At 35.4% G+C, this 26,549-nt stretch overlaps 1 long non-coding RNA gene across 1 annotated transcript in view; it reads right to left on the bottom strand.

The window, feature by feature from the left end:
- LOC109444085 (uncharacterized) overlaps positions 1-26,549 on the bottom strand; it is an 816,445-nt gene that overhangs the window by 238,932 nt on the left and 550,964 nt on the right. Inside the window, exon 9 of the long non-coding RNA XR_002136786.2 lies at positions 16,725-16,788. This is a non-coding gene — a long non-coding RNA (uncharacterized LOC109444085). The remainder of the gene's footprint in view (positions 1-16,724; positions 16,789-26,549) is intronic.

Here is a 26,549-nt window from a genome sequence, read left to right as displayed (position 1 = left end):
ATGGTCATGAATTTTTGCGAGTCCTCGGAATTTCATGAACTCATCACACACCAAAAGCACTCTCTTATTCTAATCAACCAATGGGAAAGGGTTAAAAACATGATTCCCAGGTAATCCAAATGTAATTCAATAGCTTCTTTCTGTAGATAATTCCCTCACTTTGTTAGATAAACAGACATCTTTGGTTTCTGGTTTGCTTGGTGTGTGCCAAGGAGCATGCCTGAGGCTGTGAGTAGTACCTCATTTCATTCAACCCAAAAAACAACTCTGAAAGGGGGTATCATTTTCCTCTTTACAAAGGAGGACTAGAGATTCACAGAGGCTAAGTGATTGCCCCAATTCACCCAACTGGTGAGCAGTGTATCCAATACTGAGACTCAAGTTCTTAACAATTGGTATCCCTTGAATAAAAGATTAAAATGATCAATATGGCAGACTCCTAGAGCTGTTACATGTCTACATGGTAGGACAGTGGAGAATTTGAACACCTACAGACCTCCATCGCCCAAACTGTGGTCTGAGTTACAAGGTATGCAAGTGTTTTTATAGCTGCGTAACCCATCACATCTTTTATGTATTTTAATATAATGTATTTTAATACTAATATATTCATTTTAATAGCACATCAAATTCATGATGTCACAGTACTGCTTAGGACTAGGCTAAATAAAAAAGGATATAACTTAAACAATTAAATAAAGAATAGTACAGGTGATCAATAAATTTTACAAAGTCTTGAAGGTAGTATAGAAATTTCTAATATTGAGAATTACTTCCCCAATCCACTCTGTATAGTAGTAGGGTAAGCATAAGCAGAAATGTTTTGTAGCAAATTTGGTTTTACATTTTTGCTTCTCTTTCCTAATTGTGTAGTAAAAGAAACACTGTTCAAGATCAGAGGGTGACAGAATTCCTCCCTTTCTTTCTCACGAAAAACTTGTCTCCTGTTTTTATCAGCCTCATCTAATGATGCTATTCCTTTAAGATATCTTCATTTGAACTGATAGCCTCTTAGGCATGGGATCCTACATATTATTCAAAGAAAAAGGTCAACTTATTTATGTAACGTTTCACCTATAGAAACAAAATTAACATCCCATCATCTCTCTTCTCATGGGCTCAGAAAACACTACCATTTTATGACTTCCGCTACTGTGGTAGAGTTACTTCCTGTACTGTGACTTCCCGTAGTGTGTCAGGTCTCTCCTGCAAATCCTGTGCTCCTTGTTGAAAGCTTTTTCAGAGCCAACATTATCGTTTTTTACTATTTTATTCTTCAGTCCTTGTACAGTGCCTCACACACAGCAAGATTCTTATCGGAAGAAAAGGAGAAGATTCCAGGTCAGTTACAGTGTCCTTGATACTCAGGCTTGTCTTGGGGTGGAACAAGTCTTTAGTATAAAAATCATGAACAAGAGGAGGAAGAAACAAGAGATAAATTCATGAGTGAGTCAATGTCAAGGCCAAGCAGTTTTGTCTGTATGGAGGAGTTTTGAAGATGGGAAAATATAAAGCAATAGGGAGAAAAACGGGGAATGCATGCCAGGAAAAAAGGTCTAGAAGAGCAGATAGCAAAAAGGACCTGAACTGGGAATATAGTCCCAAATGTGTTCTGTTAGAAATATGCATCTTCACATTGTATCCATGATGGAGCTGTTAAGTGGTGCTCCAACATTCTGACATCATAGATGTTTCCTGAAGTGAATTTGTCTGGCATACTCAATTTCATTAATGTGTACACAGCGAGGAGGCAATCTTGCCTGGTGATTTATGGGCTGGACGGAAGGGTTGTGAGTACCAACACACAGTTTTGATTATATGCTAAAGACTGTGTCATTTACCCCATTAATAAGATGTGAGAAAGAAGCAACAAAAGATATATATCATTCCAATTATTTCCAGACAGACTTCCTGTTGGCTCTACTCCCGATGGAGACAATGAGTAAAGGATTAGTCAAGTGAGGTCACACAGTAGGCTGTCTAAGCCAGGAATTGAGAGCTAGAGTCTTGATAGTAGAAAGCATTGTGGCCTCAGATTGTATAAATAAAACAAGTATGGGATTTTTTCCAATACTAGAAAGCTTCTATTCTCACTTATTGGACTTTTATAGTCCACTGAAGTCAAGATAACAATAACAACACAACAACGTTGCACTGCACTGGAGAAGCCTCCTAATTTGATTTTTAATGTCAGTTAAGAAAAAAAATGGCATTCCAATAGTGATATTATTGTGTGTGGTTCTGTAGTGGGCAGTGCTTTACTGCACAGAGCAAATTCTGAACTGAGCTTGTGAGCAGGCTTTTTTTGTTTTTTCCTCCTAGGATTTAGCATGCTGTCTTTTGCTAAGTGTCACTTGTAGGACATGCCCGTGAAACAACCCAGCAAACCAACAGAGAAATTCACTTCAGACTTAGCCTCACAGCTAAAGGCACCCCTGAACATGAACCTTTAAGCAGTCTCTGAAGCTTGATGACAGTGGAACATAGTTCGCTCACCTTATAAAGCTATGTTTGACTTCCTTATTCATTTTTCTAATTTACTTTCATCACTTAAAATGATGCAATTTAGGTAGAAGAACTTGATTACAATGCACTCATCCTTTGAGAAAACCTTTAGGCACTTTTGGCTCTCTTATCCTTTAAACATTGGCCACACAGACATGCTGTACTCAGAACGGACATTTTCGAAAGCCCTTCCTTATTCTTTTGAATTTCCCTGTATAACATCGACCACTTTTCAATGTGCTTCAAATTCACTGTTTCATGTTGTCCTCACGATAGTCTGGGTTGTAACCAGAGGATTTATGGTAATACCCATTCTATTGATGAAGAAACTGAGGCTCCATGAGGTTGACCAGCTGGTTACTGTCAAAGGTAGGTTTTGAACCAAAACAATTTCACTTCTTGTCCATTACTCATACCCTTTGTCTTCTGTGCATCAATAGACATAAGAAGCTAATAATGAACTATATAAAGACACATTAAATTCATCTGGCATTTTGGAAAGCTTTAGTGATCAGCAATAGAATAAAACCAATTTATTTGGTATCCTCTATGGGTCAAGCAGTGTGGACACTTCCCTTATATCTGACAAGGAGTCATGGGTTTTCCTGACCCGGATAGCATTTTATGTAACTACCTAGTGTTGGTGTTCTATATCACAGTATGATGGGTAGTGTATGTTCAGGTAACGTGGCAGGCTTGGGTTTATGCTTTCTCATTGATTGCTCTGTTTGAAACCCTAGGCAGTGTGAGTGTCTCACTTCAATGCCACTATCTTGGTAGAATGAGAATTGTAGATTAAACACTGTCCCTGAAAGACACATGGCAGCTCAGAGCTTCAGAACGCAGCCTTATTTGGAACCACAGTTTTTACAGACACAATTCGTTGAAAATCTTCATATAAAATCATACTGGGTTTAGGGATCACCCTAAATGCAATGACTGATGTCTGTATGAGAAGAGAACAGAAAGAGACACACAGAGATGGAGGCCATGTGAACACAGATGCATAGATTAGCGTGGTGGAGCCACAAGCCAAGGAATGTGAGGATAGAAGCATCCAGAAGCTAGAAGAAGGGAAGGGAGGATTCTTCCTTAGAGCCTCTGAAAGGAGCACAGCCCTGCTATTACTTTGATTTTGGACTTGTAGGCTCAATTACTGTGAGAGAATAAATGGCTCTTGTTTTAAGCCACTGATTTTGTGGTAATTTGCTATGGTAGCCCCAGTAAACTAACACAGTGGTCCAAAACATTCTGGACAAGATGGCTCCTTTCTGGTTCCCGGTTTATGTAGGGAGCTCAGGTCTAACCTACTATGATGCAGGAGACTCTACTCTTGGCCTTGTCTGGGCATTGAAAGTTCAAAGATAGACACATCTGGCCATGTGTTTCCATGGGTTGTTTCAGCTTGAACTCACTCTCACGTACTACTTTAGGTTCCCCTTTATTGTGTCACCTGCCCATTTCATTTCTTTGGAGACAAGCAGTGTATTTCTCAACCTTGCCATATTCTATCCAGGATTTCTATGTGTGCATAAGGTACAGGCAAACTTTCTGTCAGCACCTCCCACTCTGTCTTCCACTAAATACGTATCCTGGCTGGAGAACTCTAAGTTAAAAAAAACAAAAACAAAAACAAAAATCCCACTTTAGGCAAGGGGCAGAAATAACGCAGTTAATAGAGAAATGTGACAATCTTTTCTTAGAAGAAAATAAAAAAGGAGACTGTCTAAAAATCCTTTCCTCTTGGTGACTGACCTACACTTGTTTTTCTCTTCAATGAAATTTCATAATTTTCACAATGTCTTAAAATAAAACTAAAGCATATTTCGCAAAAGTACAGCTCATAGACCCCTAAAGAATGACCACGTTTTCCAAAGGCCTGCAGTAGGCTTTAGGTGCCACTGTAACAGTGATGATTTAGAGTTAACATTCCTGCTATTTGTGTCTTTAGCATGTACTCTTTATAGGCTGTTAGATCATAAGTGTCATCAGTTCTTCTGCTTTTGGTTTTTTGACTAAAAATAGGAACTTTTTTGTGTTTTAATATTCCCTTCCTTTTTTCTTTCCCAAGTCCCTTGTCTGTGGGAAGCCAATACAGTATTTGAATTAAACAGTATAAAGCAGCTGTGTTAATGAAAGCATTTGTTTTCATTTATTCTATGTGCACATACCTAAAGAATTATGCAACAGTTATACATTTATAAATCTAGTGAATGGATATCATAAACAAACACAGAAATAGACTCTAGTTAAAAACCAGGATTTGCAGTTAAAGGTATTACATACACTATCCAAAGAGACAGGAAATTCCAGGTAAATCTCTCTACCGTGAGATTTCTTACGGTAACAGGATATTACCACTTCCTATTAGTTTGACATAATTTTCTACTTAATATATTATACCTGAACTTCTTTGCCATTTGGAATATGCAATATTGAGTTTATTGATGCTAGTCAAACAAGTATGGCCTACTGAGGTATAAGAGTTAGAATTTAAAAATGCCAGTTTAAAAATGATATGATATGGTCACATTCATTTAAGTTGTACAAAGGAGTTTGTGAAGTCCAATCTTTCACAATATTACTTGGAAAAAGATAGTAAATACACAGATAGTAGAACCAATGTTAATAATTTTGAATAGAACATATTCCAAAGTTTTATCTCACAAGATAACTTTTATTTTGATATTTAACAAAATTGAAAATGTTAAGTGAGAGCTTCCAGTTTCACCGAAAGAGCTTTAAAGTAAAAAAAATACCATCCTTAGAGTAAGAGAAAGCAAACCAACTGAAAGACAATGAATTTTCTTGGATTCATCAGAAAACTGAGATGCTGGGCAAACTGCCACCCAGACAGGTACAACTAGAGAGTCACAGCCAAGCTCTATGTCACTGCAAGCCACTGAGGTCATAACTGACAGAGAAACTTAAAATTTGACAAATTGACAAATTGGCGCAGGCTGAGTGTGGGCTAACACGAGAGTGAGAAACTCATGGAGTCTGAAGTCCAATAGAATCTCTACACTTTTGTGGGGTTTATCACAGTCACCCCACCAGCTTCTTATAGGTAAGGATCCAAGAAAGACCAACTTGTGGCTCTAACTGAAAGCAAAAACTAATCATTATGAAATATAACCATAGCATTCTCCATAAGAAAAGTCAATTCTCCAAGAGAAAATGAATGAATGAATGAATGAATGAATGAATCCCTGAACCAATATCTTATCCTACCTTGTAGAAGGGTACCGTTGTCACTCCAGCCATGCTTGCCTTTCTGTCTCAGCAAAGAGAGGTAGAAATGCTATACCACTGCAGATACATTCGTAAGGGCAGATGTCTGGACACACAGGCTCACTACAAGACTGACATTGAATTTTAACATTACAGATCACTCCACCTCACCACACCTACCACCACACCAACAAGACTCTTGTATAAAAAGGGCAGATCATAACCTAGACAGTTGTAAGACACCAAGTCCATGTGAGGAAAAGCTCAGGTCCTTATTACTATATAGCACTTGGCTTTCTAATTCTGGGATTGTATAAGCATTTAAAGTCCAGATATAGACATATCTGGACACACAGCTCGTGTGACTTCTTTTGGCATCAACACTCATCCAAGTTTGAAGTTCTTCCTCCTTTGTAGTATCTGCCAATTCTCTCTCTCTCTCTCTCTCTCTCTCTCTCTCTCTCTCTCTCTCTCTCTCTCTCTCTCTCTCTCTCTCTCTTTAGCCCAGCAATACGTTTACGCATTTTGTCATATTCTAATAAAGCCAAATACAAAGGAAACAAAAACAAGGACACTATAGGAAATCAAAGCCTAGTACCTACAGCTACAATAAACATTAGACAAAACCCAACTCCTAGCCAGGTTACCATGAAAGAATAATTGATAATAAAAGAAACAGAATAGGAAATCCAACTGCGGGGTGATTCTAAGAGATATATCATGTGCCCAACAACTTTCCAAAATTAATCAGACACAAAAATTCAGATCTAGAAACTTGAGAAGATGCCCATTAGAATAAATCACAAAGTAGCTACAGTTGGAGTATGTACTCGTATTCAACCCTCAGAAAATGAAAGACGAAGAGAAAAACTTGAAAGAATCCAGGGTGAAAAGAGGGATCTTGTCTACAGAAAAACAAGGATAAGAGTTCCAACAGACTTCTCATCAGTAAACAAGGGAGCAAGAAAAGAGTAGATTGAAGTAGTTAACGTGATAAAAAAAGAAAAAAGAAAAATGACCTAGATTTCTATGTCTAGTCAGACGTAAAAGAGAAATAAAGACTTTTTCACACAAAGATAGGGGCTTCAATGGCAGCAGACCTCCTTGCAAGGAATGTGAAAATAAGTTCTTCAGGGAAAAAGAAAATAAAGTAGGTTGAAAACCCAGATCTACATAGAGAAAGGAAAACTGTTGGAGAAAAAACAAATGAAGCCAACACAAAATTATAGATTTTTCTTCTTAATGAATCTAAAATATATCATATGGGTAAGTGAAATAAATAACAGTATTGTCATAAAAGATAGAAAGGAGTAACTGGGAATACTTTGTTATAAGGTTCCTACACTACGCATGAAATGGTATGGTGTTATCTGAAGGTGGACTTAAAAATCTTAAAAAAGTATATTGAAACTGTAGGGAAAACATGAAATTTTTTTTGCTATACTAAGAGAGGAAATAGAAAGAAGTCATGTAAAATCCTCAACTGAAAACAGGAAAGCATAAAAAAGAAGGAAAAAAGGAAACAAAAAACCAACACAAGGAAGAGGAAATAGTTACAAACATGGGATACTTGTATATTAATCCATCTGTCAATAACCACTTTGAATGTGAAATATCTCAATATCCCAACTTAAAAATATTAAGAGACAAAACTAAAAGGATCTACAAAAAAGAATAGAGATAAAAAAGGAAAAGCACAATATGTTGTGTTAAGAAATCTATTTAAATATAAAGACTGATAGGTTAAAAACAAAGGGATGGGTAAAGATCACGCTACCACTAATGCATAGAGAGTTGGAGTAGCTAGCTATAGGAAGTAGTTATAAAAAAACCCATCAGGGATAAGTAAGTGCTTTACATAATGCTAAAGGGGCCAGTCTTCCAGAAAGACAACAATTCTAAATGTGTGTGCACCTAACTATTAAGTGTCAAAACACGTGACACAAAAAATGAAAGGAGACAAATTCACTATGTGGTTGGAGACTCAACACCCTCTTTCAGCAATAACAGATCAAGTAAGCAGACTATCAGTCAGCATACAGGTGACTCAACAGTGCTCTCTATTAACTTGATCTAATTGACCTTTAGAAAATACTCCATCTGGCAATAGAATACATATTCTAAGAAGAATAAGAAAACTCACATGGTACAATCACCAAACTAGACTACATCTTGGATATAAACACCCCGTCGCCCCAAAAAAATTTAAAAGAATACAAATTGTATCAAGTACATTTTCAGACCACAATGTAATTAAACTACAAATCAGTAAAACAAAGATAGCTGGAAAATCCCCAAATATTTGGAAATCAAACACACTTCTAAATGTCTCATGTATCACAATAGAAGTCTCAAGAAAAGTTAGAAATTATTTTGAACTAAATGAAAAGAAAAATACAAGTTATTAAAATTTGTGGAATGCAGCAAAAGCGGTGCTTGAGTGGGAAATTTATAGAATTAAATGCATATTTTATAAAATACAAAACGATCCAAAATCAAAATTTAAGCTTCTGCTTTAAGAAATTAGAAAAAGAAGACTAATATAAACCTAAAGCAAATAGAAGTACATAAATAAAAAAAGGAATAGAACATTAATCAATGAAATTAAAAATAAGAAAATAGGAAAAACATCAAAACTGGTTCTTTAAAAAGATAAATAAAATTGATAACACTCTAGCTAAACTAACCAACAAGAAAAGAGGAAAAAAGCCAAATTACTAATATTAGAAATGAAGGCAGGGTCATACTATAGATCTCAAGGACATCCAACAGGATAACAAAACGTTAAGAGATCGAGTGTGTTCAATGGATCCCAGTTTTAGTCACACACTTCCAATGCGTACTCCAAGTGTTCCTTCACGTGAAATCAGGCATTGACAAGGAATTATGGAAGTGGTTTCGCAGGAGTCAGTTCCAAATGGGTGATGGAGAACCTCCCAGAAGAAAAACATCCTAAAAGAGGCTGGAATGATGGTTTAAGTCAATGAAGTAACAATTGTAAGAGAAAAAAAAATAGTGTTTTGAGTACAGTTTGCGTCCTATTATACAGGCCTTTATTTTTGGGATTTAGAAAAGGGAGAGAGGAAGTAGAATACAATGAAATAAGAAAAATAGGAAGAAGGAAGCCTGGTGAGAAGAGAAAACGAGAAATTATGAGTAAAGATACTATAGATCTATTTTGTTGAACTCCAGTCATTGGTGTATAAACAACATGCCCTAAGAATGTGCAGAGGGGAACATAAAGCAAGGGAATAATTATCTCTAAGACAACCATGTGGTTTTTATACCGCAAAGCAAAGAATGTCTGTGGGGGAGAAAGGAAATTGTAACTCATTCTCACAATATGGATGTTGATATGGATTAATGGATCACTTCAGCAGAAATGCTTTTTTTTTTACCTCCCACTCTCTTCTCAACCACTGAAACCACTCTTGTCATTGTTGCCAACAACAGCCTCCATCTTGCCAAATCCAATTTTTTAGTCTTGGTATTCATATCACTCCCTTCTGCAGAAGCAACTGATGAAATTGATCACAAACTCTTCTTTGCATGACTTTAGGGATATTATGTGTACTTTGATTTTATTCTATCTCTAACTATGTCTTCCCGACCTTCATTTGGTAATTTTCATACTTCCCTCTACATCCCCCCCTCCGCCCCCAATCTTTGGCCTAATATATCCAACGAGGTATTCAATATATTTCTACTTGGATGTTTAATAAGAACCTCCAATTTAACAAGTCTGAAACAAAATGCTTTTTTCTCCCCACTATTGGCTTAATCACTGAGACTAAAACCATATATATATATGCACAACCATATATATATATACACACACATATATATACATATTATACATATATATGTATATATATATATATATATATATATATATATATACACACACACACACACATATGTGTATATATGTGCGTAAACATATATATATATATATATATATATATATATATATATATATATATATATTCCCCTTGCAGGCCATATCGCTTGCAAATTCTGTCAACTCTACTTCTAAAATGGAACCAAAATTCAACCAATTCTTGCCACTTCTACTGGGTCATTCATGCCGAAGCCACATTATCTCTCCCTTGGTGGAGCAGTAGTCTTTTTACTGGTCTCCCTGCTTCCATTCTTGGTGACCAACTATATATTCCCCAAAGAATAGTAAGGTAATCTTTAGAACATAATAAGACTTTTCTCTGTCCAAAATTCTTCAGTAGGGTTTCTGGATCTGCATGTTAGGAGCTTGGAAGGTACCACTCCATCCAGATACAAAGTAAAAGCTGAACAGATTGAAAAGACAACTCATCATGGATGTGTAAGCAAGAGGAGGGCACAGGCCAAGCAACTACCCCCAAGAGTGGAAAGAAAGACTGGTGAATATATGTCACTATGGCTTACCAGAAAAGAAGAAATCACGATGAGAACCAATACCAGACTAGTGAAATTTTGTAATTAGCAAATAGCTGGAAGCTCAGTATGGACAATTCTGAGTGTTAAAAACTACAGGGGAACAAGACATAGGGGATGAATCAGGGCAACAAATAAAAAAACAATAATGGATAATTCACTTTAAATATCAAGTGTCTAAATGTACCATTTAAAAGTCTGAGATTGTTAGAGTAGATCTACTCAATAATCAAATATATATCCTACAAAAAACCCACTTTTAATATAAAGATACATGTAGATTCAAAGTAATGGGTTGAGGACAATTTACCATGCTAACGCTAATAAAAAGAAAGCAGGGGTAGCTATAGTAATTTCAGGAGAATGGATTTCAAAGCAAGGAAACTTATAAATGATAAATAAGGGCATTAAATAATGATAAAGGGATCAATTCTTCAAGAAGTCAGAATACTCTTTAATGTGTATACACCTAACAACACCATATTAAACACTGTGAGGCAAAAAATAATGGAATTGGAAAGAGAAATAAATGAATCCACTATCATAGTTGGAGAGTTCAACACCCCTCTATCAAAAATGGACCGATCTAAGCAGGCAGAATATTAATAAGGACAAAGCTGAACTTAAAAAAAAAAAAAATCAACTGGATATAATTGATACCAATAAACTACTTAATACAACAACAGCAGAATACACATTATTCTCAAGCTCACATGGCTCATTTACCAAGATAAACTACATTCTGGGACACAATATGCACTTTTAAAAAAAGTATGAATTATACAATGTCTGATCTCAGACCACAATGGAATAACACTAGAAATCAATTACAGAAAGATAACTGGAAAACCCCAAAATATTTGAAGATTAAACAATACACTTCTAAATAGCAATGGTAAAAGAAAAGCACCTCAAGAGAAATTAATGTGTGTATACATACACACATACACACACACATATTTTAAACTAAATGAAAATGAAATGACAATTTACCAAAATGTGTAGGATGCAGCAAAAGCAATGCTTAGAGAGAAATTTATACCATTGAATACATGTATTACAAAACAAGAAATATCTAGAATCAATAATCTAAGTTTCCACCTTAGGGAACTAGAAAAAATTAAATTCAAAATCAGTCAAGGAAAAGAAATAATAAAAATTAGAGCAGAAATCAATGAAATTGAACATAAGAAATCAAAAGGAAAAACAATGAAACCAAAAGCTGGTTCTTTAAAAAGATCAATAAAACCAGTAAGCCTCTAGCCAGGGTTACAAAAACAAAACAAACAAACAAAAAAAGAAGAAATGACACAAATTACGAATATCATATATGAATGAGGGGTTATCACTACAGATCCCATGGAGATTAAATGAATAACAAAGGAATTCTATGAACAACTTTATGCCCACAAATTTAATAATCTAGATGAAATGGACCAATTCCTTGAAAGATGCAATCTGCAAAAACTCAAATAAGAAGAAATAAAAAACCTGGAAAGGCCTATGTCTTTTAAAGAAATTCAATTAATCTTTCACATATTTTCAACATAAAAAGATCAGGCCTAGATGTGTTCACTGGTTAATTCTACCAAACATTATGGAAGAAATTATACAAATTCTCTGCAACCTCTTTCAGAAGATAGAAGCAAATGGAATACTTCTTATATCATTCTATTAGGGCAGCATTATCTTATACCAAAACCAGATAAAGACATCACAGAAATGAAAACTATAGATTGATATCTCTCATTAACATAGATGCAAAAATCCTCAACAAAACATTAGCAAATCTAATTCAACAATGCATAAAAATAATTATATCCTATGACTAAATGGGATATATCCAATGTATGTGACCTGGTTCAACATTAGAAAATTAATATACTCCATCACTTCAACAGGTTAAAAGATAAAAATCACATGGCCATGCCATTATATGCAGAAAAAGCATTTGACAAAATCTAACAATAATTCAAGATAATAATTCTCAATAAACGAGGAATAGAGGAGAACTTCCTCAACTTGATAAAGAATATCTACAAGAAACAACAGCTAACATCATGCTTAATGGTGAGAAACTTAAAAAGTTTTTTCTCTAAGATCAGGGACAAGCAAGGATGTTCCATCTCACCCATCCTTTTCAACTCTGTATTGTAGGTACTAGCTAATGCAATAAGACAAGGAAAGGAAATAAAAGGAATACAGATTGTGAAGGTAGAAATGAACTCCCACCCCCAACCCCCACAGATAACACAATAACCTGTAGAAAATCTAAAAGAATTGTCAAAAAAAAAAAAAGAAAAAAATCCTGGAACCAATAAGTTATTATAGCAAGGTTGTAAGCTCAAGGTTAAGATAAGAAATTTAATCACTTTTCTATGTACCAGCAATGAAGAAGTAGAATTTGAAATAAACCCACAATACCATTTACCTAAAATACCATTAGTACCTAAAAACTGAAATGCTTAGGTACAAACCTAACAAAATACATACAAAAGCTATGTGAAGAAAACTATAAAAATGAATAAATGGAGAGACAGTCCATGTTCATGGATATGAAAATGCAACACTGTCAAGATGTCAGTGCTTTCCAACTTGGTCTAGAGCAGGAATGTCCAAACTGCAGCCCACGGGCCAACTGCAGCTCGCAATCCATTGTTAATTGGCCTGCAGCAAATTCCAAAAATATGTTTAGTTTACTTAAATAAACCAGGTGAGGCAACACGTACTTCACCTCGAGTGAGTGGCCCGGCTGTTTGTGTTTTTACCACATAATGGCCCTTGATGAAAACCATTGAAAAAAGTTTGGACACCCCTGGTCTAGAGGGTCAATGCAATCCAAATCCAAATCCCAGAAAGCTATTTTGTGAATATTGACAAACTGATTTTAAAGTTTCCCTTATGGAGAAGGAAAAGACCCAGGATAGTCAACACAGTATTGAAGGAGAAGAAAAATTTGGGAGGACGCACATTACCCAATTTCGAAACTTAATGTAAAGCTGCAGCAGTCGATACAGTATGGTACTGGCCAAAGGACAAATCGATCAATGGCACATGACAGAGACCCCAGAAGCAGACCCACATACATATAACGAATTCATCTTTGACAAAGGAACGAAGGCAATACTACCGTGTTTCCCCGAAAATAAGACCTACCGGGAAAATAAGTCCTAGCATGATTTTTCAGGATGACATCCCCTGAACATACGCCCAAATGCATCTTTTGGAGTAAAAATTAATATAAGACCCGGTCTTATTTTCAGGGAAACACAGAGCTGAGAGTATCTTTTCACTTTTCCCTGGTGCGACACTGTCCTGGGGAGCTGTTCTGTCAAATGGTATTCGTTTATCTCTTAAAATTAAACAATAAATAAACAAGCAACCTCTTTTGACCTTTTTCTATGGTCACCCTGCTTCAAGGGGTCAGGGGTCCCCAGTGCAGGCACTTCTCCTAGATGGTGTGTCAGAACTGGTCCATACCATGTACGCATGTATGATATACACTATACATCAAATATGGAATCTTCTGTGCCTTCAGGCCTGTTCCCCAGATCTGTCCTCCAGAGGGTAAGCACGGGAGGTGGAAGTGACCCATTGCTTTTTATTATGCACAGACATGAAAACAATGAACACGGGTGAAATTCATAAAAACAAATAAAGTACGTACAAATAAGTAACACTGCATACCATCCTTCCACAGCTATATGGAATACTGTCCCCATGTTGTCATTACATAGTATAACCTTGTTTTGAAAAATTTGCTCTCAGATAAAAGACCTTATGTCAGCTAATAGTGAACACCAGAATTTACATGAGTACTAATAATATTCACCTTTTATTATTTTTAAATCTAGGTAAAATAATAATCCATGAGGTTTTCTAATATTTCTAAAAGTTTAACCATGCAGTTTTTTTTTTAAGCAAAATTAACTCTAACAACTGATGAAGTGCTCACCACTAAAATATACTTAATATATCCACAAACTATTATGTTGTCATTTCTTTATGGCAATTCAGATTTGCATACACAGCACCAATGTTTTGGTTAACAGCACCAAGTGTTTCATATGTAAGACATTATTCACGGTATGTTTTCCTGCTATTTTGCATAGCATTAGTCTTTGTGAAAATAATGTTTTGGCCTCAGGAGGAATATTACAAATGAATGCACAGCAATATATTTTTGGTATAGAGCCAAGGTACTACGGTTTAAATTTTTTTTTTAATCACCTTGACAGTTAAGTTGACAGAACTAAGGTAAAAGACAGAGAGAGAGGGGAAAGGAGGGAGGGAGGGAGGAAGAAAGGGGGGGAGAAAGGGGAAGAGCGATACAAATTATGGAGACCATGTATATTTTATTTTTCTTTTAAAATCTGAGAGTCAATTTGCTATTAGATATAAGAAAAGTAGCTGTTTTTATTTAATTACTTGCCCTTCTAAGTGGTATGTTTCTTTTATATAAACTACCTATAGATTAAAATTATAGCACAAGCTATAAAACGAATGTGGAAAATAAAGTGCTTTTTGTGAGACAATTCCACTTTTCTGATATATATTGTTGTGAGTCTAATAATTAGAACTACAGAATTCCAATTCTTTTTAGCTTGCCTTACTAACAAAATGCTGTCATTATCAGTAAAGAAATTATAAACTACTATATTTTATTTTTACCAGTCCCCAAACTGATAGGTGTATTTTTATTTATAAATATTTGCATTAACATGTAATGAACAAGTTTCAGTACTATATAACTCTTCTCTATTAATAATTATCGTTCTATCCTACTATTTGTCATGTTTATCTGTTCCCATATTCTCTGATAATTTGCCTGTGTTCAGTAATTATGGAATAATTCAATATACATATATATATACATATATATACATATATATATACATATATATATATATATATATATATATATTTTGCAAGAACACATACGTACCAGGCCCAAAGGTCAAAATCCTTTAACTAAAGTAGTTCAAGTTTCAAACTATTTTAAATATGTCTGATTGTGCATATATACAGAAATCTGGCAAAATGATTCTTTCATAAAAAATGTAAATGTCTCAGATTCTTGGTGTATTTCAACAAGTAATGAGTAAGATTATGCTTTTGCTTTATATCAACATGACACAGGTGCATCGGCTTGTGGTAAAGATAAATTGTGCCTGAATGCATTTTTGTAAAATTTGCAGTAACCATTTCAACTTGCTTATGAAAGGATACTTTCCTAGAATGTATCCTTCTATACATTTGCATATATCCACAGAATGTATGATTTACCACCTTTCCCCAATACATTTACTGTATCTGCATTTTCTTTGGGTTCAGCTCTGCACCCAGTCTATTGCTTCCACGTGAAATGTATCGTTTGAACTCAATGGAAGCTCTGCATGTGGGAAAGACTCATGGTGTGTGGAGAGAGATTAGAATTGCAAATGAAGTTCCGAAACATCATAAAAACATACTTATTCAAAAATTTAAACAAGCAAGCTTAGAGTTGATATAAATGTATTCCAAAACCTCAAGCATGACTCGATGCTTTGTTTTGCTCCGGGTTATTATTTCTGATATCTTTAAAATATGAAATTATAAATGCCAGCAGCAACCCTGGTACGCTCTTACATCTTTACCTATGCGAGTACACATGCAGAAATACTTTAGGTCTGTCACCCATACCTCCACCCTGTTATCCTTGGAAATGTCTAAGCATTTCTTCTTGCATCCGTCAACGTTCCCTCTCTCCTGTTACATCCCATCATTGCTCCTGTGCTGAGCATTCATTCCTCTGTAGGCCATGTTAACAGTGACCCCTCCATCTTGGCTGCTTCCTACAGAAAACCTTCTTGAAGACATCAGTAACCCCTAATTCTGAAGCCTCTTCTCCCGTCTTCTTGGACCCACTCCAATCAGACTGTCCTCCCTACCCATCCATCCACTTGTCGTTATCAAGATCGCCAGTGACTTCCACACCACTAAATCCTCTATTAATTAACATTACTTGACCTAGTTGATCACCCACTCACCCTTGAAACACTCTCTTACTTGGCTCCCTGGTCTCTACATGTTGAACCCCATGGCTCAGTCCTTAGTTCCCTTCTTTATTTCTACCCACATTTGTTCTCTGGAAAATCTCAGGCAGTCTTACAGCTTTAAACACTGCTTGACACACAGGATTCCCATATTTTATTTCCAGCCCTAACCTCCTCCATGGACTCCAGATTCGGATAGCCGGCTCTCTAGGAGACATCTCAACTGAACAGCTCACAACCAAACCCTGTGTCTTCCTCTTAACCACGTCTTCACCGCCTTGCTCTTTTCTTGTTTATCCCACCTCAGGTAGAGACACAACAACGTTTTACCAAATGTTCCAGCCCCAAATCTTAAGAAACACGATTAGCTCATTTTCTCCAAGTCCTCATTCCGTCCATGAACAAGATCAGAGCTCTACCTTCACAAGCAAATGATGAGAGAACAACTTCAAACCACCTCTAGGGCCACCACTCGGCTCCACATTACGCAGCTTGCTTGGTTTTCAACCATTGCCTACTCACCGTGCTTCCTGATTCCGTGACGGCCACCATTTTGTCTATTCTCCACACAGCTGTCAGAACAATCCTGTTAAGAAAAAAGAAAAAAAGCACTTCAAGCCTCTCATCAGAACCCTCCCCAGGATCCATTCAGCCACGTCCCTCTAAGTCCGGAGAGCCCACCCCTCCTTTCTTTGCACATTTCCTCCAGTCAGTCTAGCCCCCTGGCACGTTGACCATGATGGAAAGCCTCTATCCCAGGACTTTTGGACCTTCTATCCCCTCTGCCTGGAACAGTTTTCCCCGAGATATGCACATGGCTCCCTTCCTCATTTTTGTTTTTTTTTATGTATTTATATGTCACCTCCTCAGCAAGGCCTTTCTCGGTACCTTATTTAAATTTCACTCTCTCTTCTCCACAGCAAAATACCTCAACATTGTCCTTCCCTGTTTTGTCTTTCTTTAGCACTTACTTGTCACTATTTTCAATATATATGTATATGTATATATACTTAGATATGTGATTTAATGTATAATATATAATAAATACATAACATGGTATATGTACATCTTATACCTATAATTTGTATATCTTTTTAATTCATAGTCTCCCCACATCAGATCTGAGTTATATGAGAGCAGATGGAGATCTTTGTCCTTCTTATTCTTATCACAAAAACAGTGCCTGACACGATATAGTCTCAATAAGTACAGAGGGTGCCAGAAAAATGCATACACATTTTAAGAAAGGAAAACTATTAAAATTGTAATCTCAATATACACCAATAACAAAAGATGAATACAAGTCATGTTTGACGTCTGCAATTACAAGAGGTGCTCAAAGTGGTTACCATCAGCATCCAGACACTTCTGATTTCAGCAAACTACTGTGTGAACAACATTGACCAAAGTGTCCACTTGTATACATTTTTTGACACCCCGGGTATTTGTTGAATGAATGAAAGGCCTTCCAATTAGGTCAAATACCCAAATGGATAACTTTATTCTGTAAACTACTTGATTTGAAAACAACTGAGCAATAAAGAGGCTGTTTTCAACCATTTCATCTTTTCTTTTTGACAACATTTTGCTTGTTAGAAATAATCTTTTTGTTAACCTTATCCAAACAATTCTTGAAATTTAGTAAAAGCTATTATCCGATGTTATTGGAGCAGTAGCCAGTCAGTTTTAAAAAGGTCAATTAAGGCAGTAAAACATAAAAATGATACATATATACATTAAACACTGTGTTTTAATTGAAAACATACATATTTGCATTGATTTGTCAATCTTTTGATATAAGGCCAGTGTTTTCGTTTAGTATAGTTCCACATATTCTCATTTCTGAGCTGTCATTCTTGCATAAACTACCAATGATATATTAACTATGAGTACTACTACCAGTTTATTTAAAGTGGAACAAGAATTTAGAAAGATATAAAGTGATTTCAGTACTTTACGATATTTTCAGTCTTTCGTTGGTCTTTGTATCCACATCTAATTTGACAGTAATAATTTTTGAGTTACTGACCTTTGTGGAATTACCTAAAACCATTCAACTTAACTTTCAAACATCCAACTCTAATTTCATACTTATGTAACATAAGTCTATTAAAGATTCCATTAAATTATGTAATCACATAACCAGTAAAACTGTTATAAGAAAGAGAAAATATACAGCCCGCTTTCAGGAAGCATTAAGTTTCCGGTTGCCCGGACAAACAAGACATTACATAATGTGTTGTGAACTGGAAGTGCACCAAGACCAGGGGTCAGTGTGCAGAAAGGGACAGTAGAGGATGGTTGATAATCCAGTGAGTCTATTAGAAAGGACAGGTTAGTTGAACGACCATTTACTTAAAGGAATTAGCATGCACATCTTTATTATTTGACGGTGTATTTCTTTTTACCCTGTTAGAAAAACGAGAACCACAAGGTAGTGGACCATACAATAAGAAAAACATATTTCAGAGCTATGGCACTCTCTGCACAATGTCTGATGACTGAATGGTAGGACCAACCCTACAAAATATTCCAGAAATAGTTATTGACACACCAATGCCCCCTAAGAATTTATCTTTAAGTACTGACCTATCACTGGAATACCTCATTTACATATTCAACTATGTTTTTGACATTCTTCCTACATGATCTCTAACAGGTATATCAAAACTAATAAGGCCAAAACAGAACTTTTGCTTGTTCTTCTGTCCCAAACCTCCTGTCATAGGGGAGTCCTACTGATTTATCTCTTTACGTGCTTTTCTTATACCCACTCCGCAAACATCAATAACTCTATCCTCAAAATGGTCACAAACCTATTTATTTTCCTTATCTTCGTCATTACCAAACTAAACTAGTGTAAGCCACCATCCCCTATAGCCTAATGTAATGCATTGGCTTCTAGTAATCTTCTCCTCTTCTCTTTTTATGAGTAATAATTTAAAAATGTAAATGGGATTACCTGATTTCCCTAAGTCCTCTAATGGATTCCTATCACAATAAAACCCAACTCCTTACTAGACATAAAAAGCCTGTAAAAGTTGGCTCTTGATTCTCAAATCCCTTCTCCTCCCTCCATTGGCCATTGTGCTTCAGCCATTCGAACCTTCTATTACGCAGATCGATATAGATACAGATATTTAATGTATGAATAAGGTATTCACTTTCTACTAAGAAACCAAGTCACTTTCTAATGTCAACCATCAAATGCCTATTCATTATATAAGAGACTCTAAATCTGAATGGGCAAGGTATTAGGATCATTAAATAATTTAAATTGTTTTCTTAGTCTTGATGTCTTGATTTCAAAGGGACTATAACTCCGTAAGGGTCTATATTTCATGAGTCATGGAACAAAAATTGGTTCTTCCGAATAGGGGCTCACCGGGAGATATAAAATGAAAACCTACTGGGGGATGTAATATAGTAGAGGGTGGGTTCAAAGTCATACTTAGGTAGAGAAACCATATAATTGATCGTCCTAACAAGAACATGAGAGATTGAAAGGGAAACCATTAAAAATCATACTGGTATAAACCAGCACTGTTATAGGCTGACCTGTCCTAGATTGCAACCTATGAGAGGGATCGCTATTCGACTATCGTTTGCAACAGAAATAATTCAAGTTTTAATTTCACTTATTTGTGCTATTTATTTGCTTTACATGTCCCCTCGTGTACTATCTGTGCATAGCCAGTTCCTTGGAAGAAGATGCAGTGAATCCCTGCGATTTAGACCCTGGTGGTCACAATAATCCAAACAAGAAAACTCCAAGGGGAAGCCAAATTTTCAAGGGAATGGAGCAAAAACTGACAGGGCAATTCACCTCCCCCACCCATGGACAGTGTCTTTCCAATGGTAAATACAGTGTTTTTATTTTTAAAAATAAGGGTGGTAACTCCTTCATAGCTCCATTGGGAATAACTGATGAAAACAAATCCATTACTAAAACTTAAATATCTGGATATTAAATGCTGAGACTTGAGTTTCAGTGCAAATTCCTTAATACCAGACAACATCTATAAAAAAAATCACTGTACAATTAGAAAACACTATTATGTTATTACTATATATGTATACAAATCAACGTATATGCGAATATTCTCCGTATCATCTACGTAGGCAGAAAACAATTTAAATTATATACTAAGTTTACCTTTGAGGTCATTGTCTTATGATTCAATGAGACCAGTGACGCGAGATGTATGCAAAAAGAAAAGCCAGGAAAAGAGGGAAAGTCCTTTGGGAGCTTAAGTATAGAGAATCCTACCTACATGAAAATATAAACTTGACAGTGCCTCCTTCAATCTCTCTCAGTGCTTCTCAAAGTGTGGTTCAAGCGACATCCACTATAATCATATATGTGCTTTTTAAAAAAAGAGGTTCTCTGCTTCCGTGCAGTTCTGTTGAATCAGAATCTTCAAGGAGTAAATCTAGAAATCTGCATTTTTAACAAGCTACCCAGATTATTCCTATGCGAAGGAAGTTTAAAAAATTTGACCCAATCAGCCGGGTCCAAGGACTTAATACGCTTTATAACACAGAAGACATTTTGAAAAAAAGAAGTACAGAAAGCAGTGGTTTTCTCTATGAATGCAACTTGGAATGAAAAATACTTTCTAAGAATGATTTTTAATTTCTTTTCATTATATGAAAAGCTAGAAAAACTTTTCATTCAGCATGGGATAGGTAGGACCTAACAGAGGCTTGCATGGGATGATGGTAAGGAAAAAGGCATCAGTACAAAAGAATTTAAGCATTGAAAGATGAAATTTCATGGAATGGAAAGATATGAATTAAATATGCTAATGTATAAGTAACTGAATTTATTTTAATGAATGAAGCAACAGATATATGCATTTAATTATACTGTAACATAGGACATAAAAATTTGACAAAGAAGGATAAAAGAATAAATAGCACATTAATTTTTTTATTCACATCTTAGTTTTTGGATTGTATATTTTTCTAACATTTGAAGGAAAGCAACCATTTAGATTACAAAATTTAAAAAAAAAGAAGAGATTGTCATGAAAATGGAACAGAAGACTAATAGACTGAAAATTCTTAGAGAAGAGATTTCAAACTTATAGGAATGGAAAAAAAAGGCAAGGAAAAGAATGAATCAACTAAAATGTGAGAGTTAATTCATATACACATGAGGCTTAACATGGAAAAATATAGTTAAAAAAGACATATGTTCATGAAAATATGGGGAAATTCTATACTTTGCATCGTTTATTTTCTAACTATACCATTCAGCATTAAGTTCCTAAATTGTTGCCTTGAACTTTTCTAATACTAAAGTAGAAAACATGCATTAGAGATTTTTACATCTCCATATCAAACTCTTAAAGTATTTGTTCAAGAAATATTTTTTAAAAGCATCGAAGTGACGAAAATGAATTCCATATGGTATGCTTACATATGCTAAAAGCAAACTTTATTTTTCTAATCTAAGGAAACATCTGCACTTTATAACACATTTTTGGGTGTGTGCAATAGTCTGCTTTCCGTACAAAATGGTTAGGCCACCATTATGCTTTTTTTTTTAATAGCAGGAATGTATTTCCAACTTTTTTTTTAATTATCCTAAAATTGATAGCTTGTTTTTTGTTCTTTTCATGTTTATGCCTAATTATTTTTCCAACAATACTTGAAGACCAGTATGTCTTAAGAGCTGCAGGGCAAAGAGAGGCTAGAGAAAATTAGCTGTCACCCACTGCCGAGGATTCTATGTTCTTATAATCAAAAAGTGCTGTGTTGATCATGCATGTAGGTCACGTCATTTCTATTACAAACTGGACATCTTACATATATTTTCCATGTTGATGAAGAAATCCAAATAAACATGCTTTTTTAAACATTACACAAAATTTCCCTTTTGTGCTATTTAAATGAGCAAATTATGATGAAATGTGAGGGAACCAAAGTACTGTCTTGACTAATTAAGCATTTTTCAATCTAATTTTATTTAGATAATTAACCTTCCATTTTGGTTAGTATTTTCTAATGAGAAATATACATATTTTTGTGCTAATGAAAATATATTTGTTTTAAAAAACATTTTCATTAATTGTCTTTTTTTTTCTTAAAGGAGATTAAACACTGCTACTGAGAAAATCTCTATACTTTATTTCATTTTAATATCACAGATACCCTTAAAATTTCAGTGAGTACAGGGAGGCTTATAAACTCAAGACTAGTGAGTTACAAAAATATGGTCTATGCTCCATACACAGAACAGAATGCATGGATCCAAGATGACTTCAAGCTTTTTGTCAATGTGGTTGCTTCCCTTTTGGTCTTTACACCAACACAGCTGACTGTTGTCTATAGTTGGTTCTTTAGAAAATATGTTGCTCAAATTTTAATTTGGTTTTGTATATGTCTGTTTAAAAAATTTTATTCCATTGTGTATATATACCAAATCTTTCTGCCATAAGAAAAAATAGTGCCATTTGTGACCAGATGGATGGATCTTGAGATTATTATGCTCAGCGAAATAAGTCAGACAGAAAAAGTCGAGAACCATATGACTTCACTGATATATGGGATATAAAATTGAAAACAACAAAGGAACAAGAGGACAAAGAAAGAAACAAAAATTCGTAGACACAGATAATAGTTTAGTGGTGACCAGAGGGTAAGGGGGGAGGAAGGGTGGTGGATGAAGGTAAAAGGGACCAAATATATGGTGATGGAAGGAGAACTGACTCTGGGTGGTGAATGCATAACATGATATATAGATGATGTATTACAGAATTGTACACCTGAAACCTATGTAACTTTATTAACCATTGTCACCCCAATAAACTTTAAAAATTTTTTTAAAAACTGTGGTTTTAGGCATTAAAGATTTCATCAGTTGATACAAAAATTGTAAATAACAATAACAAAATCAGAGTCTGAGGATTGTATCTGTGTCTGTATATGTAATAAAAAGTTCATTGATACCGATGTCTGTTCCTCTCTTTCTCTCTCTCTCTCTCTCTCTCTCTCTCTCTCTCTCTCTCCCTTTCACTTTCACACACACACACACACACACACACACACACACACACAATCTCAAATCTCACACATTATGCTAGGAGATGGGAGCCAATATGTCCAGGTATATCATAAGTGGTTAAGTCTTTCCACTCTATGTAGCGACCCTCACTCACGTTATGCCATTCTACCTTGAGGTTGTGGCAGTCACTTTAGGTGTGATAAAAATAGGCATCTATATTTAGCTAATTTTTGTAAGAGGAGAGGAAGGTAACATTTTATGTTGAAAAAAAAAAAAGCTATTTCCATGATACATTCATTCCTAGGCTATGAGTCATGGCACTGCATTTAATTGTTTCATGGACTTTGAAGATAGAATACTACATTTTCTTTTCCTGCTTATCACTTTAGCAGATTGCTAGTTTACTTTCCACTGATTAAAAATGGCTATTTCTTACACAACTTGCTTCTTATGGTGTCAGTTGATATTTAAAAGCAATAGGTAATCCATCTCCCTATCATAGTGTATATAATGTTTGAAAATTTTGCATGAGTTTTTTTCTAGGCAAAAACGTTCTCTCTTCACCATACCCTCTCACTTCCAGGCTTTGATATAATACTCAGCAGCTTTAAGAGAATAATCTGAATTCTGCAAGAGCACTTTCTCCACCAGTCTGCTAAAGAAACTACTGCCTGGTATCCACACTTTTCTCTTTACTTTTATAGTTTTCTAGGTTTAGGACTCATGACCGTAACCAAGAAAGAGCAGTAATATCATCCAGGACTACGGTCGTGGTGGATTTAGAACTAAATACACCAACTATCAGTATTCCTAACATCTGTGATTTCAGAAAAATATGTTTTTCACTAAAGCCTTGATGTTCAAAAGTACAATTTGTTTATAAAATATTATTTGAATAATTACGAATCTCAAAAATAATTTCATTATTTTGTCCTGGTATGTGCATGACAAACTAATGAAGGCCACAGACTCATAATTATATTTCATGAAAAAGTATTTGTACTTTTGAGCATTTGATTTCCAAAAGGATACATTATGAATCGATGTTAAACATGATGTCACTTTTCTATAAAAACACATTTTGAGGATTTTGATGACAATAGCTACAAAGGAATTCATGCAGTTAACACCCAGACACAAGAAACATTCAAGGCTCCAGGGCACTACAAGTTCAGAGAATAACCTATGAGAGTCTCAAAAAAAAGTCATTATTTTAAATTTCTTAAATCATAACTATAAAACCACTACACTGAAAATATGTTTGAGAAGATACTGGAATTAAGAAAATCTGAACCACACACCAAGTATGTGTATTTATATGTGTGAATGCAGCATTTTGAAGGAAAAAGTAAAACAAACAAACAAAAAAACAACTGTGCACAGGAATAAATAATATGGTATCTGGCATCTGATAATAAAAGAGCACGTAATACTCTTCTAAGTCTATGAAAAAACAAAGACTCAGAGAGGAAACCTGAAGAGTAATATAAGAATACATTGACTAGAATAGAACATACATAATTATGGGAATGAAAAATCTAAAGTGATTTAGACTTTTGTCACAGGGCCTGGGTCATTTGGGAGACTTTGCAAATGTGACAGCTAAGTGTCCATTAGGTCATGCAGGAAGGTGCCCAGGAGGAGCCACCTAAGTGGTCATTTCAGTGACCTTTAAGGATGAATCATCAACAGAGATGAACAATTTCCAAATTTGGATAAGAGCATTCCATAAGGGTCGTCTTGAACAGGCTGAGTGGTTCAGAGAAAGCTGGGTGAGCCAAGAGAATATCCTTAAACCAGAGAAAGATCTGCAACCACTGAAATGTTATCGAATGGCTTACTTGCTTCTGATTAAAGCACTGACTGTCTTGACGTATGAGAGGGTCATATTAAAGTAAAATGATTATTGTTGTCATTATTGCTATCTGTACATAACACTGAGTACATTACTATGCATGTATAGTCTAGGCTAAGCACAATTATTTTAATTAATTCTCATAATAACTCTATGACTAACTGGAGTAATGAATTAGTGTTGATAAGAAAAGTTAGGAGATGCCCACAGAGGAAACAGAGGAGAACAAAAAGCAAAAGGTGAGTGTGAAGACAGAGCATAAGTGACAGCATTGTACATTCAGAAAATTCTGAGAAATGTAGAATTGTTGGATCATCAAATAACAAAAGAATGGGTGGAGGAGAGGGTGGCAGGAGCAAAGGGTGGAGATTTTACCCAGGGGTTAAATCAAGAAAATTGTATCTATGCCAAAGAAGTTAATCATTCTCTCAAACTTAATATAAATCTACTGAATAATATTAAGAAAAACTGAGCATGATCACAATTTCCTTTTATAATGTTCACTCTAATACCGTTTGAGGAGAAATGGAATGGTGGGATTAGAAGTAGGCAGAACAACTAAATATTATTAGTCAGGATGACCAGGTTCTGAATTAAGTTAGTATTGATGGAGACAGAAGAGAAAAAAAGAAAGCACATAATAAAAAAAAAAAAAAAAAAAAAAAGGGAACCTACGGAATTTGGCACATGATTAAATGTGACACGACAAGGGAAGGATGAGGTCTAAGATGGCTTCTACATGTAAAGTCATTTGCAAAGACCAAAACCTGGTGAACACTCTTTGAGTTAAATCTGAAATTTTTAGAGAGGCTTCTAAATCTAAAACATGCATATATGCCTATGATAAAAACAAAACAAATAAAACAAAAACCCAAAAAAGCCTGCTTTTGCTCAGTTTGATGGACAGCAGGTGCAAGGAGAATATTGAATAATCCTGAAAGCCAAAGGATTTTATCAGGGTCATGGTGTAATTCCTTCTATCCTACCTGCTGTTTCCACTCTAGCGAGAGTAGTAGCTCCCAGTATTAATAGGCTAAAGCATACCATTTGTAAAATATGCTAGTTCAGAAGCATCAGCAAGATTATACCTCAGATGGTAACAAACACTGCAGCTTCCATCACATGATCATTTTGCTCCCAGAGGACATAGGTTTAGTTTAGTCATTTCCCAATCGAGACTAGAGAGTTGGAAAGGGAGCTGAAGCGATTCTCACCTTGGACTCTCACTTTGGACTCTCACCTTGGACTCTCACCTTGGAAACCTGCTTTTGTCATACTGGACACAGAACACAGAATTGAGCCACTTCCTGGGTGCTAGCATCTCCTAAGCACCTTTCATCCCTTCCGAGCAGAATGGGGCTAAACAGAGGCCTCCATTACGGGAGTCCAGCTTGTACGTTAGACAATTTTTTCACAGTGATGACTATAGGAGAATGTGTACGTGTTTATGAAAGACCAAAATGGAATGTGTGTGTGTGTG

Source organism: Rhinolophus sinicus, linkage group LG14 (assembly GCF_036562045.2).
Source record: "Rhinolophus sinicus isolate RSC01 linkage group LG14, ASM3656204v1, whole genome shotgun sequence".
Lineage (NCBI taxonomy): Eukaryota > Metazoa > Chordata > Mammalia > Chiroptera > Rhinolophidae > Rhinolophus > Rhinolophus sinicus.
Note: the sequence above shows the minus strand (reverse complement) of the source record. Positions and strands in the feature narration are given on the sequence as shown.